A 23112-nucleotide genomic window follows, 5' to 3' on the forward strand; every position below is an offset into this window, starting at 1 on the left:
CAGGAGAAATATATGTGACCAACAGTTTGATTTTTATCAGACTAAAATCCATTTACAATTTAATTTTAAAACATTCTAATATGAATACAGACAGGAAACAACCATAAATACTGATAACAAACACAGAAAGTACTTAAATTTCTGGATTTGTTTGGGTGTATGTTGTTTTTTTTGTTTACTATATGTTGTTTGCATGGAACTCCATGGAAGGTAGGTGACTTGGAACAGTCAGTGTTGCTCTTCAGTAACCATACTTCCACACTTCACAGTAGTTTACGTTTACTGAGGATAGATATGTATTTTCCAGAGTTTGTTTTCAAACTCAAGTTTTCTAAATATTCTATACAAAATCACACAAATGCTGGCAAGATGCAGAGAAATAATTTTAGTAATCATTTACTCAGTGTTTAATAACTTGAATCCGCAGGTTACAGTTTAAGAAATTAAGAAGCATGCAGCCTCTTCTGTCTTTGGTGTAAAAATAAGGACCCGGGAATAAATCCAACTTCACTGTTATTAAATCTTCCAGTCAAGGTCACTAGCAATATGCCTGGCAAGTATTTCTTATACTAAATTTGACAGTTCTAAGCTCTAAATGACTGCCAAAGCATGTCTCTTAACTACATTTAACCCTTGTTAACTCCTCAGAATTAGAACTAGCAACTCTGTAAGTTAAAATTACACCTTACCTCTACAGCCTATAAACAACTCAATTAATAAATGAAAGCACATAGAAATGAGAATGCAATTATATAAATCCATTTTAATTTTGTAGTTTATTGTGTCAGGAAAAAAAAAAAAAAAGGCTGCTCAAACATGGCATTAAGTCAGTGAAAGATATTCTGGGAGTTTTCGCACTTGTATCTTGTTGTTAGCTAAATCTTATCCTTAATTCTATTATCAAGAGTGCGAGGGAGCCATGAAAAGGAATGAATGAGTGAATGGAATATGTATCCTAATACACAATGAAATTTCAAATTATTGATAAAAATATAAAATAACGTATTATAAGAATTCACCCTAAGAGCTACTGAGGAAAAAGACAAAATTATACTCCCTTAAAATATCTCTTGCTAGCAATAGAAAATTTAGAGCTCTGGCTTCTATGATTCAATCAGAGAAAAGGTAGAGATGAGCATTATTCATGCAGTAAATCTACACAAATAAAATGCCATAAAAAAAAAAAAAAAAAAAAGAAAAGAAAAAGAAAAAAGAAAAACACAAAAGTTCCATAGAATCACATAGTGCTTTAATTAATTCACAACCCAAGCAAAGTATATACTAAAAAGAAAGACTATTTCTTTTCATTATAAACACCTGTGCACATCCATCAAGAGTAAGCTACCATACTGTGCACAAGATAAAAAAGGATGCATCTAGTTTGTGAAATACTAAGAATAAGACAGAAGGGACTATCAAAGGAAGCAAAATAAGAGGTTTGTTTTTTTTTTTTTGCTTAAATTGAGTATATACTTTCATTTATATGCAAATAGATTCTGAGACAAAAAAAAAAATCAGCTGATAGATGAGATGAATTACAAATTTTTGTAATATATTTTGCTGTAGTTGGAGAAAATGTTGTTTGTTTCTGGGAGGTTGGTTTCCCTGTTGGTTGTTTGTTTTTTTCTGTTTTGTTTTGCTTTGTTTTATTCTACCTTGCACTGTAAGGAGATTTTGCTTAAATATATACATATATAAGATTTTATATATATGTGTGTGTGTGTGTGTATACACACAAAGCTTCCATACTATTCTCCTGAAAAGTGTACCTAAATGGATGCTTCTCGGATAGGCTAGTTGGCAGATACTGAAACCACTGAGAAACAAGATGAGATATTATCTGAAATTGGATCCTTCTATAAAGCATGCTAGGAAGTGGCATTCTCAAAAGTTTCTAATGTATGAGACAAATAAAGACAAATAAAAGCTCAGACCTGCTGGAAATTATTTCTGCCCTGTCCTTTACTGTGTAGCTGCCTTATTCCAAAAGCAGGCAGAATAATAACCATCTTGCAGAGGCACTCTTGCTACAGATATAACATGAAGATGCTTCTTTAGATTACACAATGCAAAATAATATTTTCCACTTCCACTGTGCCTTCATACCCATTTTTCGTAGTTCGTTAACATTCACAGCAAAACCTTAGTTATTTTCCAAAACATGTATGAATTTGCACTTGCTTAAAAGCACAACTTTTAGCTCATGGTCTGGGAGTAGCAGTGGTGGCACAGTGGAGACCTGAGTAGCAAGGTCAGCAAAAGGATGCATGCAGTGCCTTCAGGGACATGTGGCAATGTCTGTGGGTGATGGGGCATGTGATGCCACCACACTGCATGTTATGGTGACCGCCCAGTGCCAATACTGCATCAAGGGCAGATCTCTACAGCAAGACAGACTACTTCCTGCAATGAGAGTGTGCAGGCCATTTCCTTAGACCAGCCAAACACCTGACATCATAACCAGGTGCCTGGAGTATTAGGGCTGACAGGTATGGAGGGGTCACAGCAGGCACAGCACACTTGGCAACTCTGCTTGCACTACATCAGCCCTTTCAAACTTCCTTCCACAGATAGGATTAAGCTTCATGCCAGAGAACACAGCAAGAAACATTACCTTTAAAGGCAAGATGACTGTTCACTTGTAATGACAGGTTAAATAAATTCAATGGTACAATAATTTGGCATGCAGTTTCAAATCCAAATTACGGTCTGTGCATATATGCACAGCAAGCATAGTATCAGGTGCTCAGTATTCCAGCAAATTCTGGAATAAGCAGTTGAACTTGCAGAGTCCAATAGAACCTGTAAAAACTGGGACCAGAATAATAAAAAAAAATAAAAAAATTAAAAAACCACAGCATACTACTTAATTATTCCCCCAAAAAATAGCTTTAATTTTTTTCATGATTACTCTGAACACAGACATGAACTGATTCAGTACCTAGCAGTCCTATCAATGCTAGCTGGCTTTTGAAATGGAATTTCCATGGACTTTCCAAGGATCTGATGACATAATTTAAATTATGTATCATGTCAAATCACTGGAAATGCTTCCCTTACTCTCTGACACAACACTGAATGCATGCCTAAAATCTTAATGATTATGTCTCGGATAGCAACAAAGTAGCTCAAAGTGGTAAAATGGTTACAGAGGTAAATCAACTGATCCAGTGACTACCTGATGACTTCAGGCCTACATTATATTATTTAGCAAAAAAAAAAAAAAAAAAAAAAAAAAAAAAGTAGAAAACAAGATTATCCTTGAATTTTAAAATGCTTTGTATTGCTGCCCAGTATGGAAGCCTGATAGCTACTGATTCCCAGAGGATATTTAAAAAGACCCACCACAAGTGGAATCATCATGCATTTTGACAAACATTCTCAGCCTTCACCAGCCACTCAGTGTTATGCCTTGTACATTCAATAAAAAAATACTGTCGAATAAAATTCAAATAAATATTATAAACGAGCAAACTAACTAAAGTTAGTAACTTTAGCTTGTAACTCTAGGAACACCTGTTGGGCATCATTTAAAATAAATAAATAAATAAATAAAAATTAGTTAAATATTTTTTCATACTTCCTGTAAGATGATTTCATTATGGTCCATAAATAAGTCTCAAAAAATGCCTTTTTGGCTTTTGTCAGAAAGAAATCTTTCAGGCACATATCTGTCTAAACATATCTGAACAGAATGTTCTGAATCAAAGGAAAAGTTACACAAGCAAGTCTGACCTACAATCTGATCGTTAAAAGATAAACAGCAATTCTCAACATAAATCAGTCAACTATACAGTGTGTATGATTTTTCCCCCCATTAATGAAATGCTTGGACTTTCATGCTGCTATGCTGTTAAGAATGGATATAATTTTCTCACAACTATTTCAGAAAGCACATTCATTTTAATGGAAATGTGCAATATTTCACTGTCTGTGGGAGTTCTTTGGCACATCCTGAATACGATTCATCATTCTCAATCACTGATATTTATATGAAGCTATACTTCATTATAGTTAATAAAGAACTTGTCAATAACAAGGATACAATAGATTTTGGTTAGATGGATGTAGAATCGATCAGAGGAATCTTGTCCTAAATTATGAAGGCTCTCTTAGACTGAAAAGAGAGGTATCATGTTATCCACTCAGTTAAATATATACTACAAGTAGATAGTATAGATTTAACTTGCTTTCAGATTTAGAGTATTCTCCACATTCCAACAAGAATAAATAATTTATATTAAAAAAATAAACAACAACAAACAAACAAAAAAAACCTTTACTTACATTGAAATTAAGGTTCTTTAACACTTCAATTCAAAAACCTCTCTACTTCTTATGCTTCTTACAAGCTTCCACTTCAGAAGTTGCTTCTTTAGTCTGGTAAATGTTTATAAAGCTTTGACAACAAATATTCAACAATCTCCAACATCTTTTCCATGCCTCCAGTTTTACACACAAACAGACATCTGCACAGGCAAAGAACAGAACAGACTGTGCAATCTGCTAAGAGAAATGTGGTTCTGCTGAAACAGCTCATTTGTTATCCATCTCTTCACCAGTGGCTGCACATTTACACTCAAATATGGGCTAGAACAAAAAGATTAAAAATAGGTATAGTCTGTACTATATAGTCTGTACTATTCCCTCTACTTGCTCTTCTGATCCAGCAGCCTTGCAGTCCCGTAAATGTGGGTGCTACTACCAAGAAAACACCCTCCATAGCCAGACTGACACATGTGGGTATATATATATCTTACAAGGCAGTTTACACTGTTAACTTAAGTTTTTACTTTCACATCTCATGTTTTATCTGATAGCCTGAGTGGATAATGCAAGACATTTGTCAGTAACGGACAAGTCATGGCCACCATATCTTATCTATAACTTTTATTTAAAAAAATAAAAAATAAAAAAATAATAAATAAAAAATGCCAAAAATTCATACAAAAACCACTACATCAAAAGATAACAATAATATTTAATAATTTTAAAAAACAAAAGTTGAACATCCAGAAGTAAACACATACCAGAACTTGACTTGCATACCTTTGTCCACCACAACATAGACAAACTGCAATGGGATACTTTTATCCCCACACAGCATCTCTGATTACCTACAAAGTACTGGTTTCCCTAGTTTTTCCACAGCTTTCTGGGGTTCAGAGGGCCAGAACATTATGCTGAGTTATTTCAGAAACTTAAAACCCACCCAAGTATTTCCAGTTCACTAGGTGTGATCCATTTTCCAGCATACACCTTCCAGAAAGACATTACTGCAGCGAGTGTTTTTAGCACCCAATATTTATTTCTCCTCTGAAGGGATTTATGCATCTTGCACCTAGTAATATAGTTGTTGATAAAATAGATGGGTTTTCTGGAAAGTTTCATCAAGCATTGTTTATATATGATCTTTTGCTATGCCTTCATTTCTTCTGCACCCTTTTAAATCATCAACATCAGTCACCAGGAATTCTTCCAGTATCAGCGTCACAGGCTAAGGAACACATCTCTCAGCCTTTCTACTAATAGATGACTCTCAGACCTTCCTGCACTACTTCACAGCCAAGGACTGAACTACTCCATCACACCAGAGCTCACAAGTTACTCTGTCTGCCCTGACTGCCTGTGTTCTCTAGACAACTCCAGAGAAATAACTCTAGAGTTGGTGCTTTCAACAGTGAAGGATCCAGGAAAGATCCGAAAATATGGCCTCCATTTCTTGTTTCTAGATACATTGTTTTGACTTTGATTACACTGAGTTGGACACCATCTGCATAAATTCATATTACCAACAATTCTAAAATATTCCCAGAACTAATCCATTCTGCAGGTTTCATAAACACAGATTTTGAAGCTTAAAGTCAGGCTACTGAATGACATAAAATATCCATATCTTTCAATGGAAACACCTCAGTACTTCAACATTCATCTTTCCTTTTTTCTCATGCGTGACCAAAACAAGCTTTTAAATCCACTTCACTGATTTTTCTTCATACTGTGGGCTAACATGGAGTGTTAAACTTATCCTTTGAATTTTACAGGAGACTTCGCTAAGTGTCTGAACAAAGTCTATTCTACTCATCTTAGTCACACATTTTTTTGCAAATCATTACTGTCAGACCTTTAGACTTTTAATTGACCAGTTTTTATACATCAGCAATGATCTTTTAGCAACAAGTTTTCAAAGCAAGTTCTGTTCTAACCATGAAGATCCACTGAGCCAACTCCAGAAGTGAAACTCAGAGTAAAATAAGCAAACCTATCAAAGCTGCCAGATGGGGACAACAAACTGTACCAATTAAGACTGATTTAACATATTATCTGGTAATTGTGTTTTAAAGGAGGAACAAGCTCAGTAAAAATGGTTAGGTAAGCAAGAAACACTTCCAAATTAAAATTGTTGTGCAATAAATACAGAAACACCTAGGAGGTGCTATAAGCAATTTACTGACAGAAGAAACTTTTCATAAAGAAGAATGAAGATTTTGCTTCTGTGTTCATGAATAAGAGCAGACAGTAAAATCGTAACCAAACCAACAAAACTTCACATGAGTTGGGGAAGAAATACACATGAAATATAATGGAGCAAAAAATGCCTCTGTACTAAGAACAAAGAAAGACTTAAAATCATTTGTTTCTACCCTGCCATGAACCCCACAATTCAAACAAAAAAGAAAATTAAAAACTCATTTTTTCAAAAATTCCTACTTTTTCTCTGGAATTACAAGAAAAAGAATGTCTGGGATTTTCATAGAAAAGATGGTAGAAGGCTCTTCAATTAAAAATGTTGCTTCAAACATACAGTTTATGGGAGTAATGACTAACCTTGGTATTATTTAGGAATTGGAAGACCACATTTTAAATTACTGTTATTCTCTCTGACTTTACAAATTCAATCTAGCTATGCTACAGTCAAACACATTCCTTGGCACGCCACTCAGGGTGATGATTTTGGGGTTATTTCCCTTGATACTCTTCCTTGAAGTGGTAAATTAACAAGATGTTAGTTCTGGGAAAAATAAGATAATGAACTGACAAATTCATTCCAAAGGACTATCATTATCATGACATTCTTAGAGAAGCATGAAGTTTAGGAAGTAAAAATCATCTAGCATTAGAGAGATACCTCTTGATGTACACAAAACAAGAAAAGAACACTTAGAAATATAATAAAGGTTTAAAAATCACAGATCATGCAATTCCCAGGAGAAAGAGTAAATGGAGAGCTCTGATCAAAGATTTCTTTACACCAATTACTCTCCACCTCATGTGTCAGATTAATTAGGCAGGTGCTATCCTGCCAGCAGCAGGAGAAGCTTTGCTACAACAGCCAAGCACACGCATTCCTATTCCTGGCAGTTGCTGCCCTCACTGTCAAGTGCACCTGGAGCAGCCACCCCCCTGTTCTCCCAGGGCTGCCTTCACAAGATGGGGGGGTGGGTTGGGGTTGTGGAGCAGGGAAGTAAATTGTTGGACTGCAATTGCACATAAGGAATCAGAAAATAAAATCTTAAAAAAAAAAATAGAATTGTGAGGAGGAGGAAGGAGGACTGTGAATGATACCAGTATTGGGCTGCAACTGCTGAATCCCACCTAAAATGATGTGGTAAGATCTGTAAAAAGTGTCATATGCCATCAGAACACACCCTTCAAAACTTCCACTATTGCAGTCTACTAAAATAAGCTGCCAAGTGCAAAATTCTGTACTATTTCTCCAGAAAATTTTTAAGTTTGCTTGAAACATGCATGAAATTGTGCTCCCAGACACATTTCTCTTAATATTAAAGCCAGCTTATGCTCCATTCCCTAAAGTGAAAGAAATCTGAATCCAAATGTATACTGAATTCTGTATAAACATTTATAATCTTATTAGTATGGTTATAATCCTATCATACTTGAATTTTGCACTTTGTTACTAAATGAAAACAATTCTAGCAATTAGTCCAAGTATTCCGCCAATGGCAAATTTTGAGAAGGGAGGAGCATTGGAATCTCTCCCAGAAAAATCCATATCTGTTCTAAAAAAGAAAAATAAAGTCTGGTTTAAAAAGCTTGCAGTTTTAGAAAGTAAAATATTTAATTACCTAGGCTCAGATTTCTGAACATGTTAAACACACCACTCCTGATTCCCTCCCTATACAATACAGCACACTGTGTTCTTGGCTGCTGTCCTCAGCCACGTTCAGGCAAAAAACTGTAGAGAGCTGAACACAATCTGGAGACAAAGCAACTTTTCTGAAAACTGCATAGATCTTACTAATAATGCAGCTGCAAAACTGGATTACAGTACATTGGGTTTATTTTTAAATATAAGGGGAGGCTGAGTTAATAATGCAGAAAAATAATAGATGCTCTTATCCAAGTAAAATAACCAGAATGAATTGACAACCTGTAGCATTAAGGAAGGGGGCATATTTCCCCTGCTCAGATTTAGAAAAGAACCAGTTCAGAAGTGCTGTGCAACATCTTTTCATCCTTGGGAGGCAATTCTATAGTATAATATATCATTTGGTACGGCTTGAATACCTTTCACTTTTAGTAAGTACCCATTACATAACTTATCTCCACTGTCTTTAATTACCCCATTAAGTACATCAGTATTTGCTCTTATAGCAGCTGTATTAAAGCTGCAGGGCACAAGAAATAAAACCGAGGAGAAAAATTAATGAAACATTGTCTTTTCCATTTAATAAGTTCCCTTTCTTTTTTATGGAAACATTTGTATTATTAGATACTATTTCAGCTCTGTGAGATAATAAATCACAGGAGCCTTGTATTATTAAAACTGACTGAACTGCCAGAGAGAAGCACCATCACTCACCAGTGGCACAACTTGCCTTTAAGCTTTAGTCATTCTACTCTATTTCTGAGGAGTCATTTCATTGTGGAAAATATCATTCAAAACATATAAATGGTAAAGAGTCAGAAATCATTCTTGATCAAAACTTTTTACTTCGAAAATGAAATCATGAATTTATTTTACACTGTTAGCTAAACCAGACATTCCAGGAAGAAAATAAGAATGAAAATTTAAATTAATTAAAAATTAATTTAAAAATCTGTGAATTATCACACATTCTTAGAAACAATTTCCAGATTTCAAGGTGTTTTGTTTTTCAGCAGCCTGGATACTTAACAATACATCCAGCATAAAACAGGAAAAATAGTTCAGTTACTTATTACATCAACATGAAAACACGTCTTCTGAGTAGCGTGCATACAATAGAGAGCAAGAAATAAAGTAATGAGGAGCACCAATATATTCACCATTGGCCATCATTACTGAAAAGGCCATTCCAAATCATTCGTTGCTGCACCATTAGTGCCAGCTGTGCAAAAGCTCTGTCCCTCTGGGATGTATCAGAAACCTGAAATCTTAAACATACTGACAAAAAAATAATTTTGATTACCCTTTTTCTCAAAGTCCTGATTTTGCAATAGTGATAACAATTTCCTATTTATGTAAATAAGTTATCCAGGAGAACCTCATTATAATGCTTTCTGGCATCTGACTGGAACGATCCTATTCCAGGCTTTCTGCCACCCTCATTAAGACTTTTCTCTTTCTAGTGAAAATCATTTCTATTGAGATCTTTTTGAACCATCACTGTTTCTCACTGCCAAGCAAAGCTAAGGCAACTATTAAGAAAAATCAATCATTATTTTAGAAGCATCAAAAGCATTCTGCAGCATGGACTAATGTTCTGTACAGGTTTTGGTGCCAAATTTTATGTATTAACCAACATTTTACAGGATTTACCATCCTAAAAGTCTCTCACCTATCCAATGAATGCCATGTATATGGAAAAAGTTCTTCCATGGTTTAAAAGTAGTATACAATTAGCACCCATATTGTAATGTCTTATACTTTTAATCAAATTTTGAGTTCTCCCTGTGACTTTATTATATCACCACAGTAAATGTCTAGGAAAAACTCTTCTGAGTTTCTACTAACATACAAGTTTCTCTGGGCTGCCTATTTGCATTGCTTGCAAAGGATTCCTTGGACAACAAAATGTAATTCAGCCTAAGCAGTGCATCCACACAGAGCCAGAACAAATACACACATTGTAAAGGCTCAGTGAAGCTCCATTACACACACATCACACCAATAGGAAGAAAATAAAATTATCTTACAACTTTTATAAATCTTAATCTGACTTCCCATTTTTTTTCAATAACCAAATTAGTAATAAGAGACTGGGCACAGCTCTCAGTTCCTCCCACTTTCTGGAGAAATACTTCTTTCCTTTCTGAAAAATTTCATTCCCAAGAACAGACTCAAATGAGTGGTTAATTAGGGTATATTTTACAAGAACTAAAATTTATCATCAGCACAGCAGGCAAATATTGACACTTTTACAAGCATGGCCATGCTACAATTAAATTTTGAGTTGCAAAGCTCCTGAAAGCAGCTGCCGCCCCAGGAAACCGGGAATCCCAACACTTATTGCCAACCCCAGTTTCCCGATACTTATTCACACTGGCAAGAAACATTCTTCTTACATTGCTTTCAAATATTTGACAGGCTAGCCATCCATTAAATGCATCACACTGAGGTACTGCTGTATCACTACATAATTCTCCCTGGCAGCTAGCGAAAAATAATATGATATGCAGGATGCTTGGGGGATCCCAGTTCCTGCAGTGCTGGAAGGAAGAAAGAGAGTAAAAGCCAGAAGGGTGAAGGCATGGGACTGATGGGAGAAGGATAGTAACAGATTAATGGATACTCTTCATTGAGAACCTGGAGAGCAGGGTTAGCTACTGGGTGGGTAACAAATAGAGATCAGTAGCAAGCATTGATGCACTCACTTGCCAGAAATCATGGCACTCCAATTTGGGATGGCAACACCACCTGCCATATGCTCACAGGGAAAAAATTGGAATTAAAATATAGCAGTTCATCAATAAAACCCCAAAATGCCATATCCTCTCCTTCCCCAGAATAACTACAAAGTAAAATCTATGTTACCTATCATAGTTGCATGGGTATAATTCAGTAATGTTGTCTTTCTGAAGGGAAAAATGGAGCCACAACCATGGATATATGTATACTTAATCATTACACATACATACATTTATTATACACACGCACCCATATATAATAGGTCATTCAATTACAGAAGCAATTAAAGAGGACAAAAGGCAGACGAGGCTCCTTGTCCAGAACACCTCCCATGACAGAAGACGGGAGGCTGGGGAGGAGGCGAGAGGGGTTAATTACCAGCTGGAACCCAAATGCTTTCTTTTTGACAATTTACAATGTAAATCTGTTTAAAATAACATGATTTTAACTAAGCACAGAATTAACTAAGCACATAATTTTAACTAAACTAACTACCCACTTCCCTCATTTTTAAGTTTTTGCATGTGTAGTCTTAAAAATACATATATTTTCTTTTGATTTACACACCACTAACCACTCAGAGGATAAAAACAAAAACTCAGTGTCAGAACCCAAATATTTAACATAACCATGTTAAAACAGTTTCACAGCTGTGGTACTGTGTTCAAGGCACTGTTCTCTGCAAAACAATTGAAAAAAAAAGATGAATTCTTCCATACAACTGGAAACCTGCACATGCTCCAATCACTGTAAAGCATGTATAATTTCTTTTAGCAAAACAAAGTCACCTTCAATGAACACCATTTCATTTTTACAGGGGTAAATCTCGGTCAGCCTGGAGGTGGTGTAAGACATAGCGCACCCAGGTGCCTACTAGTCCCCTCTCATTGGGTTCTCTTCACTCTGAGACACCAACTGAGGGCAGAGACATCAGTGAATAATCCAGAACTTTATCTTGATAACCAACAGAACATTCAATTCTGAGTTTTCCAAAAGTGCTTTTACTTTTGCCAAATGTTCAGACAATGTTTTCAGGCTCCATATGTCCATCAAGCTGACATTTTTATGAAGCTTTAGCTAAAACAGACCAGCTAATTAGACTCAAAAAAAAAAATAAAAAAATAAAAAAAATAAAAAATATTTTTTGTCATTTGACACATATTCTGAATGCTCAGCTTTGTAAGCTCATTGTCATTTCATCCTTATATCCAAGAACTTAACATATAAAAATTCTAATTAGATAAGGCAAAATTAGAAGCTTTGGAGAACTTGGGAGAAAAATTCTCTATGTACCACAGCAATAGCCCTGCACAGAAATCAAACAAAACATTGTCATGTTTATTCAGTGGTTAACATTTGAGTTTTTTTATTCATCTGCTTTTACACTACTGGGAACTATGTAAAATAACAGCACTGCTTATGCAACATAGTTTGTTCAACATATTTATCTCCTTGTCTTCTTTATGAGTAATTTCAGATGATAGTATGGAATAATAAAAAAGTCCCCTTTTCCTGCCCAGTTACTCAACTATTGGTTTAGAAGCAATGTTAAGCTTACTGTGTATTCTTCCTGGGAGAAAATTAAACCTTTTAAAATATTTACGTTTTTATATACCATTAAAGACTTCTGGGATAGAGGGAAAAAATAGCCAAAATACTTTTGATGAAATCATTGGTGACATACATTAAGGACTAAAGCTAGTTTATTAGAACCTATGTTAAAACTTAAAGCAGACTTCAGTATTTAAAAATATTAGCACTTAAGTAAATTGGAGCACAGAGTATATTTAAAAAAAAGAAAACATTTAAAATAAAATATTTATGTTCCACTTTTATATGATGTTGAAGTGAAATGGAAAATCAGAAGTAGATGCAATCTTTCATCCTTTTCGAGTTCATGGCCAAATTAGGAAGTCCTACCACATATGGTGAAGAATATGAAGTATGGGGAAGGTCCACTGGGTTTGCTGCTCACCTGTCTCTTTTCAGCAGCACCAAACTCTCATTTCCTCAATTAATACCTGCCACAATCTGTAAACTGACATCACACACTGTTCCTATTATTTGGTTTGACCTTGCTATCACGAACAAGAATATAATTATGATAATGAACCAATTATTCTTATAACAATCAAAAAGACTACCACTTCCTCCCTTTTCTCATGATAATATCTGAAAATTCTAGTTTCATTTCATCATCCATTACTTGCATGCCATCATTAAAATGTCATTATATGATTAACGTAGTTTTTGTTGCTTATTTACAAAATGTAAAAATAATAATAAAATGGAAAACACTGAAGTTTTAAAATAATCATGACAACACACAGGATGTCTGGTTTATGTAGGACAATAAACTAATATTTTAGTGCTTGGAATATTTTACAGGTTGTATTCCTATAAATTTTGAATGACAATGCATCTGTCTGTTAGGATAACCAACTGTTAATGCTACACAATCACATACACGGTGTATTTTACAGGAAACCCCTCCAGAATAATCTTAACTGCTTACAGCCTTCGGATTATGAAACATCCAGGTTATAATGAGCCTGGGTGTGTCATACATAGCAGATAAAAAGTCAATTAAATAAAAGTGGCTTGAATTTGTTTTCACTCCTTGAAAAATCAGCAGTAAAAAAAAAAAATAATAATAATAATAAAAAAAAAAAAAAAAAAAAAAAATCACCTTATTCAGACTGCTGACTTTGTTAAGATACTGACCTCACGAAATACTCCTGGCCTTGTTCCTAAATAGCACGATTTTTAATCACTTTATGATATTTTAGAGAGAAGAATATTTCATCTCCTGATCTGAAATGAATCTTATCAGCATTGGTCACCATTAGATTAATGATCAAACCACGTGGACACAGAAGTTGCTGAAGAAGATTCTTTTGCGGCCCTGATTACACTTTTGGTCAAAGATAAGTTTCTGTGGGATAAATTCATTTATGATGACCTCTGGCATCTTCACAATCAGTTTTTGACTTGAGACAACCTAAGTGCACAATAGCAAGTTACCTGCTATTGTCTAGGGATAATCTTTTTTACTCAGGCATATATATAACTGGAACAAAATTATAAACCTGAAACTTTCTACATTTAATTTAGACAAACTGCAGTTTACTGTATCCCTCAGAAGAATTGTGTCTGTTTTCTTAATCTACCTGTAAAACTATATAAAGGAGAGCACTGCAATTCTATCTGTAAATCATGCATCTGTTTGCAAAGATATCTGCCGCTGATTAAAAAAAAAAGTTTCAAATATTCTGCAGTAAACATCCAAAACAGAGAAAAATATTCTACATGGAATCCCTCCAGTTCTGATAGGTTGTAAGTAGTAGAAACTAAACTTACCTTTCTGCCCAGAAAACATTCATTCTCCACCGCAATGTACAAATGACATGATTCCACTATCACAAATTTTGGATGGGCAACCTCTGTACAGTGAATTCAGAAGAAACCTACAAACAAGGAGATAAAAGGTCAAAAGGCAAAAATTAACCAGATAACCTTATAAGTCTCCCCAGCAGATGACTAAGGAAAGGGTACTGATAAACAGTGCATTGTGATGATGAAAAGTCAATAACAAATTCAATATTGATATACCTAAGTATGTATGAATATCAGCTTATTTTCATGGCTCCCCTCTCTTCCAAGTTTACTTTGCCATCCATACTCCTGGATGCTTTCTAATTTCCCTGAATGGCTCAATATTCTAGTCTGCAGAGCTTAATCATGTCTGGAAGGTCATTCCACATGTTTTTTTGTGAAAAACTGCTGCCAGGCACCTGTTTTTAAACTTTTTTTCCTCCCTTTCCTTTTTCTATTTATGCCATCTGATCACATTACCTACATCCAGCTCATAGCTCTAATTTAAAAAGACATTCCCCTGAATCATGGCTTAGTCTTGCCCATACATTTCCAGATATACCGAAAGAGGATATTATTTTCAGTCTGAGGCTAAGTTAACAAAAAGAAAAGTTAAAAAGTCTGCTACCTGTCAGCTATTGCTACACCAAATCATTAAAATTACGTCTTTATAGAGGCTTACTGAAAGATAAGAAACATCCAACTTAGTGACAGATGAACTAGCTCACGCAACCAATCAATATAAACTATATCCAGTTTACTAAATGTGATTCATTGGCACTACATAACAAACAGCACAGGCTGAACTATTCTGCATTTATACAATGACAACTCCTAAGTTTCTTTGGCTAGGAGATAAGTATAGTAAACAAAATAGCAATTGTCACTATTAGTGATTCTCTTCTACTCCATTTGTTTCGTGTTACTGGTGAGATCCAGCCCATTCCATTCCTTTACTGTAGTTTAGAAACATCCTCAGCCTTGTTCATGCAACCTCTCTCTTTTCCTCTCTTATGAATGACACGGAAGAGCAAAATAAGCTGAAGTTAAGATGGACCGTGACATGAACATTTCCTGAGTTGGATAAATATGGATATACTTGTTATAACAAGAAAACTCAAGTTTTAAACTCCAGAATTCTACATAATCCAATCTTAAAACAAGGAAAGAAAGGAAGAAAGAAATAAAGATGCATAAACTTACGTCCTTTGCACCTTAATGCAGTCTTATTATTACTTTGAGATTAAAGTCACTTAAATTTTCTGAATGACTTTTTTTCCACCAAACTGACAATTTCCTCCGCTCACCCCCACTGTATTGCATAATAAGAAAAAGTCATTGGTGTCAACCGTGGTGCCATCAGATCAGATAGATATTGTTGGACCTTCCAGCAATAATTATGTATACTATTTATCCAATAATTTGACAAAGAATTGAGCGTTTCTTTTTACTGTTGTCAAACCTTTCTAATCTGAATTATTCTCTATTGTTTTACAATAATACAAATTTATTTAACGTCTCAAAAATGCCAAAACAGCTTTACTTTTTTCTTCACAAAGAATATGCAGCCTGCTGATACTATCAGGAAGTAATGTTGCCTGTGTATCAGTATGCCACCAGCTCTCAAGCAGCAGAGACCTGGAGCAATTACACATTTATAAGAGTGACAGACCTTCTCCTCTATTTGACTTTATTGGCGCTATAAGACAGGAACACTCACTGAGCAATAAAACACTCTTGGTAACAGAAAGAAGTGAAAATCTGCTTTTCTAGCCATTAAGACTCTAGACTAACATGTTTAATATAGAGAATTTTAGTTCAAGCTGTGTGAGCATAATTAGTAACTCAAAAAAACAAACAAACAAAAAAAAAAGTCACAACTAAAACATCCACAGGTTAGTTAATATTTACTTTTTGTCTCCATAAATGACAACAAAGTAAACATCAAAGGAATTTCAGATGAGTCCCACTAAAAAAGCAGGTTATATACACAAATAAGTTCATTTCAGTAATATATACAGAATTGTCAGAAGACAGATCTCTGCTCTGTTTAGCCTATCTTAGATGAATTTGATAATGCAAGTTTGTCATGAGGCTGATACTTCAAATTCAGCTTTCAGCTTGAAAAAAAAAAATGTTTACACCCTGAGGAATGGAACTGTAATAAAATGCTGACAAGTCCTTACCATATCAAATTGTTTCTGCTAGAGGACAGACTTCCTATTCTTGGCATTTCAAATCAAGTGAATTTACATTTAAAGAATGAGGTACTATTCACATTCAGTAACTGTAAGTCTTTATAGCTTTTTCTTTTTGATCAAAGTGAAATAAATATAAACAAGCAAAACTTCAGACTCTTGCCCTCTCCTCAAAGTTGAAATGCTTCAGATTTCAGCTACAAGGCTAGTAAGGTCTATCAAGCCTTACATGAGGGCTGTGTTTGAAGAACATTACCCCTCTCAAAAGCAAAAAGATGCTTAATCTCTTGATTCATAATCCTAAACCTTATATTTTAAGTGTAACTCCATCGATTTAATGCACCAGATACAGGTCCATCCCAACACTCATAACTGAGTTGCCTTAAGTTTTCAAGAAGAAAAAAAACTAGTTCTAATCTTCCAATAATTACAGATTCATAGAACGGTTTGGGTTGGAAGGGATCTTTAAAATCATCTAATTCCAACTGCTCTGCTAAAGGCAGGAACACTTCCCACTAGATTAAGTTGCTCAAAGCCCCATCCAGCCCGGCCTTGAACACCCTGAAGGAGGGAGCATTCACAAATTGTTCCAGTGTCTCACTACCCTCACAGAATTTCTTCCTACTATCTGGTCTAAATCCATTCTCTTCCATTTTAAAACCATTTTCCCTTGACCTGCCACTGCATGCCCTTCTAAAAAGTCCCTCCCTGGCTTTCCTTTAGGCCCCTTTCAGGTCCTGGAAAACTGCTATAAGATCCTTCCAGAGGCTTTTCTTCTCCAGGCTGAAGAGCTCCATCTCTCTCAGCCTGTCCTTGTAGAGGCAGTGCTCCAGCTCTCTGATCACCCTCAAGGCCTTGCTCTGGACCTGCTCCAACACCTCTATGTCTTTCTTGTGTTGGGAGTCCCAGAACTGGATGCAGTACTCTAGGTACTCTTGGGTCTCACAAGAGCAGAGCAGAGGGGCAGAATCACCTCCCTTGACCTGCTGGTCACACTTCCCTTGACGTAACCCAGGATACAGTTGGCCTTCTGGGCTACAGGCTTACAATACCAACCTATGTTGAAACTTTCATCAAACCAACACTCCCTAATCCTTCTCCTCGAGGGTGCTCTCAAGCCATTCTCCACCCAGCCTGTATCTGTGTTTGGGATCACCTCAACCCAGGTGCAGACCTTATAAATAGTAGTGCCACTAAAAGCATACAATAGATACATGCATTCAGTTACAGACTAGCTTTTCCCATCATTTATGAAAGAATCTGCAATACACTGAAGAAGTAAACATGCAGGTGTCATGCAGACACCTGAGATTTATTGCCAAGAACATTAATCCCATTATTTGACTTTCAAATAGAAACCCAAATGCCAGAATAAGGTCATAGTTGACTCTCCTGAATTCCAGGGTTGCAATCCTACTTATTGCTTTGTTCCTTCTATGTAAGATCCTGAACTCCACTACCTCATGGTTCCTTCATACAAGGCTGCCCCCAGCCTTCATATTCCCAGTCCGTAGTTGTTCATACCAACAAATCCAGCAGATTATACCAACAGATCCAGCAGCACACCTCTCCTCACTGACTCTTCCACTACCTGCATCAGCACATTATCTTCCACACACTGCGGGAACCTCCTGGACTGTGTGCTCCTGGCAGTGTTCTTTTCCAGCAAAAGCCAAAATGGTTGAAGTCTCCCATGAGAACCAGTACCTATGATCAGGAGAGTACTTTCAGCTGTCTGTAGAAGGCCTTGTATACTTCGTCCTCCCAGTCAGGTGGCCTGCAGTAAGCACCCACAAGTGCAACAACCACATTAGCCTGCCCCTTACTTCCCATCTATAAACTCTCCACTTATTTGTCGTATGTCCCTTGCCAGAGTTCAATACTTTCCATCTGTTCTCTCACATAAATAGCAACTCCACAACCTTGTCTTACTTATCTGTCTTTACTGAAAGGCACATGACAGCTTTCCAGTCACACGAGCTGTCCCATCACGTCACCATAATTGCAATACCATTTGCCTATTTGTTTAAATAAAATGAGTAAAATACTTTACTTATGAAAGTCAGATTCACTACCTTTTATTATTATTATCTGGAGGAGGTTGAAAGGCAAACACTAGTGACAGCAATATGAAAATTTACAAACATCACTATCCCAATTATTTGAAGGGCCAACATGGATAAATGAAAAGGGCAGTCATCCAAGTTCTGCCTCTGCTTTCACAATGAGAATTTTATTGAAATTCCCTTTTTCTTTATTCTTTCCACCACTTATAATGAATGAAGGTATGAAATATTTAATTCCAAATACCCTCTCATTTCCTGATATCATTACAATTCAAGATGACTATCGTCTGCTTTGTATCTGGTTTTGATACCACTGGATGCCTGCCTTCAGGAAAGAGCAGCAACATTTCTGTGAAAAAGAATTATTTCACATTTTACTAAAGTAATTGACAGAAATGGGGTAAAAAAAAAACAAAAAAACAACACATTTTTATTTATAATCTATTTATGGAGACTGTCCTCCATACAATACCACTCTTTGCATTGCAGTTTCAATTTCAAAGCATCAAGGACTTGGACTATAAATTATATTTACTAAATATACCTTAATTAACTCTGATGACATTAAAATAATCTCCCATTTTGGTGTGACAACAAAATGTACGAAAAGCTATTCATTCTTACTAGATTTTTTTTCATACTACTTATAAAAGGATCTTACATGATTACATTTCCCAGTACTGTTCCACACAGAGATCAAAACAAGCCCTTCTATAGAACAGCCACTTGAACTCACTAAAGAAGTATAGTTTTTAAATACAAAGTTGTGTTCTCAGTAATAGCTAAAACAAATTTGCTTTAGGATGTGGCTATTAGCAGATAGGGTACAGTTATTCAGTTTGTGTTTGGATCTTATTTCCTTCTAGATTTAAGTGCTTCAACAGGCTACTAATTACTAAGTGCTATAATTATTTTTATTTATCTTGATGCTTTTAAAATCTAACTAAAGAGATAATGAAGGGTTAAATGTTGACATGTGGCTACACTGAGCACTAATTAGCTATGTGTATGCATATACACAGATATGGCTTAATGAAGCAGTGTCCTAACAATATGTTTATGATACTAAGAGCAATCTCCCTTTGTTATTACAGAGCCATTAGTAGACTGCAGCAAATTTATATCTCAAAGGACATTTAAAAGTTAGCAACACATTACAACTGTGTCCATTTCACAAAAAGCCTGTCACGCTTTGTTGTTCAATCCACATTTGGTCCTGAAAAACCAAACAAGTTCCTGCAAATCACCCATAAGATGAGCATGCGGGGGGGAAAAAAATCACAAAATTTTCATTGTCTTTTTTTATTCTTTGATTGGCATTTGTGCATACAGGATTTAATGGTTTCCCTGAGAAGATCTGAAAGTATAAAACCTATATAAACATGGAAAACATATGCTCATTAAGTGGTAAACTAAAATATTCCAATACACTCATGCTCTGGAAAGTGAGAGTAGGTTTTTTAGACAACAAACAGGGATTTAACCACAGAATTCATTAAAATAAATTAAAGTCATGCAGCTAAAATTTATTGCCATTGAGAAGTTACCATCAAAACACATCTAATAAAATTTTATTATGAATTGTGGTGCCTGAATATTTTGAATAGTCACTGGAGACAAAAACTGTTCTAAGGCTACAGCACAAAGCTGAAGGACAAACACAGAGCTTTGCAGTATGTGTGTCCAATAATCATAGCAATATCTTACATGCGATTTATGAATGTCTAATTACTGGTGTTCTGTCCTTTATTTAATTTATTTTGACCACTTAAACTGTCTCAGAAGTGCCTATCCCCATTTGCATTTTAATGAATAATAATTGATATTTATTCAGCACATTCTGTTTGAATCTCAAAGCTTCATTTAGAGATTAATACTTCTTATAACCTAAAACAAACTATTCATAGATATTCAAGTTACAGGAATTACAACTGAGTAATGCACTGTTCACTATGATTCAGTCAAGCTGTTGGCCTCAGTTTTAGCAGTAACTGTCACTGGTGATTGGGAATGCCCAGGCTTTAAAAGTTATATTTAGGAAGATGAAAAATTGAAGAGACTGTTCACTGAGATGCCTCAAGGAAGATTTCAATTTATGCCATTTTTGCCCAAATAAATTCTGTAAATCACCCATGAGAAATGAGTAGTAATCAGCTTTCCCAGAATGATACTGGTTAGAAGGAAAACACCATGATCAAAAAATGTAAGATATAATTTCACCAGAACCCTAGGCTCATGTAAGTTTACAAATAAAATTGCTAGGTGTATATCATGAATGACCATGGAAGACCAATGAAAGACAGCAAAAAATTGAAGCATTAATTCCAAGAGGTTCTTCCCACCTGGGTTAGTCTACTTGTTTATTTGATTTCTGGCTTGGAGAGTTCCATTTCTAGAATCTTATAAAATATTCTTTGCTTACATGCCTCACTAATTCGAAAGAGAATGCTGAATCTCATCTAAAACAAGAGCTTCTGCAATGGGCCAGCCTATGTTTAAACACTCTCAAGAGAAGGTTGCACACTGAACACTGTTGTCTTCAGATTAATCCTGTCTCATACACAAAATCTGAAAACAGGCAAGATACCGTAGATACTTAAACTAGTCTCCTAGGCTAGGCAGCTTAAGGATGAAGTAAATCACTCTCCAAGTATTTCACATACACTGCCTTTCTCCTTTGCCTCCATCTGTACTGGAGCTTACAGTGCCCCACTCAGTCACAGACATCTAACTGTAGACAACGAGAAGAGAGCTCTCCTTATAACAGATAATAACAAGCATAATATTTGAAAAGAGTAACATGACTAATATTTAGAAGCACATTCTGTGAAGGCATTCTACCTTAGAGTCCTGTAAGCAGAGGAAAGTACCCTAAAGGCTAAATCCATAAATCTAGACAGGCACTAGAAACATTTTTAAGAAATATGGAAAAGAACAGGAAAGATATTAATATGTGATGTCCAACAGTATAATCTCTGGGAACAGGGATCAAATCCAAAATGAAAATTGGGATCAAGTCATGCTGTTTCTGATAAGAGAAAATAAGGCTCTCAGATAGCTCGCCCTAGATATTTACATTAAAGATAGGAACAGAAAAACAGAGCATAGCTCTCAGCACATTTCAGGTCACACTGACCAAACTCAAAAACTGCAAAAAAAATTGGAGATGATAAGAAGATTCACTACTATTATAAACTGTAGTTTTTCAAACTAAACTTTTTTCTTTTTTTTTTTTTACTTAAAGAACTTGCTGTGTCTTCCACATCTTTCCATCAGACAAATTGTGACTCAGGGAAAGACTGCCAACAGCCACTACCAAACAGCTGACAAGATTGCCTGGGGAACCCTTCTAGTAGAGGAAGGTTAAAGAACAGTTACTGTGCTAATGTCTAACTAGGTAACTATAAAGCTGTAACATTTTGGCAAGTATTTAAAAAAAAAAAAAAAAAAAAAAAAAAAGCAGTGAAAAGAGGCTGCCTCATAGAGTCCTTTATTTACCTACTAAAGCTTCTATTATTGTCTGCAATGCATGTTTTGCTGAAAATTTGGCTCTTACATCTCAAGAAGTCACAATCAAGGGGTTGAAAGTTGAAGATAAGGACAAATGTTATAACATCTGACCTACTTTGCAGCTTTTATTTTAGTCGAAAAGCTAAAGGAAAAAAGAACTTCTATTGTAGCACTGCATTTAAAAATAAAGAAATAAATAAAAAGTAATCAAAAATCCTAGTCTGTTTATAAGTTTAATAACTTTCCTGTGTAATTATTTTTAAATAATAACTGAAAATAGTCCAGGGTGTATCATATACTTTAAATTAAGAGAAAGGTATATAATGAAATGAGATAAAGGAAACAAGATCACGATAAATAACAAATTAAAAGAAAGCATCTAATCCATGCATAGCATGAAAAGGTCTCTGGGCTCCAAACAGTCTGGAAGTCCTTATAATAGTATAATAGTGATATACAGGAATGTACTGAGTGAAGTCTTCGTACCATTTCATCTTAATAAATGATCAGGGCATGAAGATACATGATTTCCCACAGCTGGATCCCTACCACTTTGCACCTTGATTCTGAGAAAAAAAGTATGATTGTTGTAGAGCTCATAGGATGAGCCTGCAGTAACTTTTTCAGTATGTTGATAGTTTAGAGAATGACACAAACAAGAACATATGATGTAGACACTGACGCATGGGTTTTTGAAGAGAAATGGAATATAAGATTAGTAAAAATAAACAAACCATACCCCTGTAAACTGACAAAAATGGTCTTAAACTAGCCAGGTAATCTTGATAGCCATGTATATCAATAATTCTGAACATTTAGATGTAAAGAAACATTAAGTCTGAAAACACTACTGCAGAAAAACATTTTATCACATTTTAGACTGTCAGTAGTTATTAGGTCTGTTTTTAGATATCTAAAGCCATTATATAGCTTATTATTTTCTGCAGCCATGGGACTTTTCTGTGGAAGAAAAGTGCATTTTTAAACATTAAAATAATGAAGTAAGTGGCATAGGGCTAAAAAGAATACATGATAGGAAGTATAAACAGAGATGAAGATAGAAAGAAAATCAAGCAGACCTCAGAAGGCATGGCAACGTCTCTATCAAAAT

At 35.3% G+C, this 23112-nt stretch overlaps 1 protein-coding gene across 1 annotated transcript in view; it reads right to left on the reverse strand.

The window, feature by feature from the left end:
• THSD7A (thrombospondin type 1 domain containing 7A) overlaps positions 1-23112 on the reverse strand; it is a 261280-nt gene that overhangs the window by 215086 nt on the left and 23082 nt on the right. The window contains exon 2 of the mRNA XM_072327327.1: positions 14213-14319. The gene's annotated coding sequence lies outside the window, so the exon portion shown is untranslated. The remainder of the gene's footprint in view (positions 1-14212; positions 14320-23112) is intronic.

The sequence above is a fragment of the Excalfactoria chinensis genome, chromosome 2 (genome assembly GCF_039878825.1).
Source record: "Excalfactoria chinensis isolate bCotChi1 chromosome 2, bCotChi1.hap2, whole genome shotgun sequence".
Classification (NCBI taxonomy): Eukaryota; Metazoa; Chordata; class Aves; order Galliformes; family Phasianidae; genus Excalfactoria; species Excalfactoria chinensis.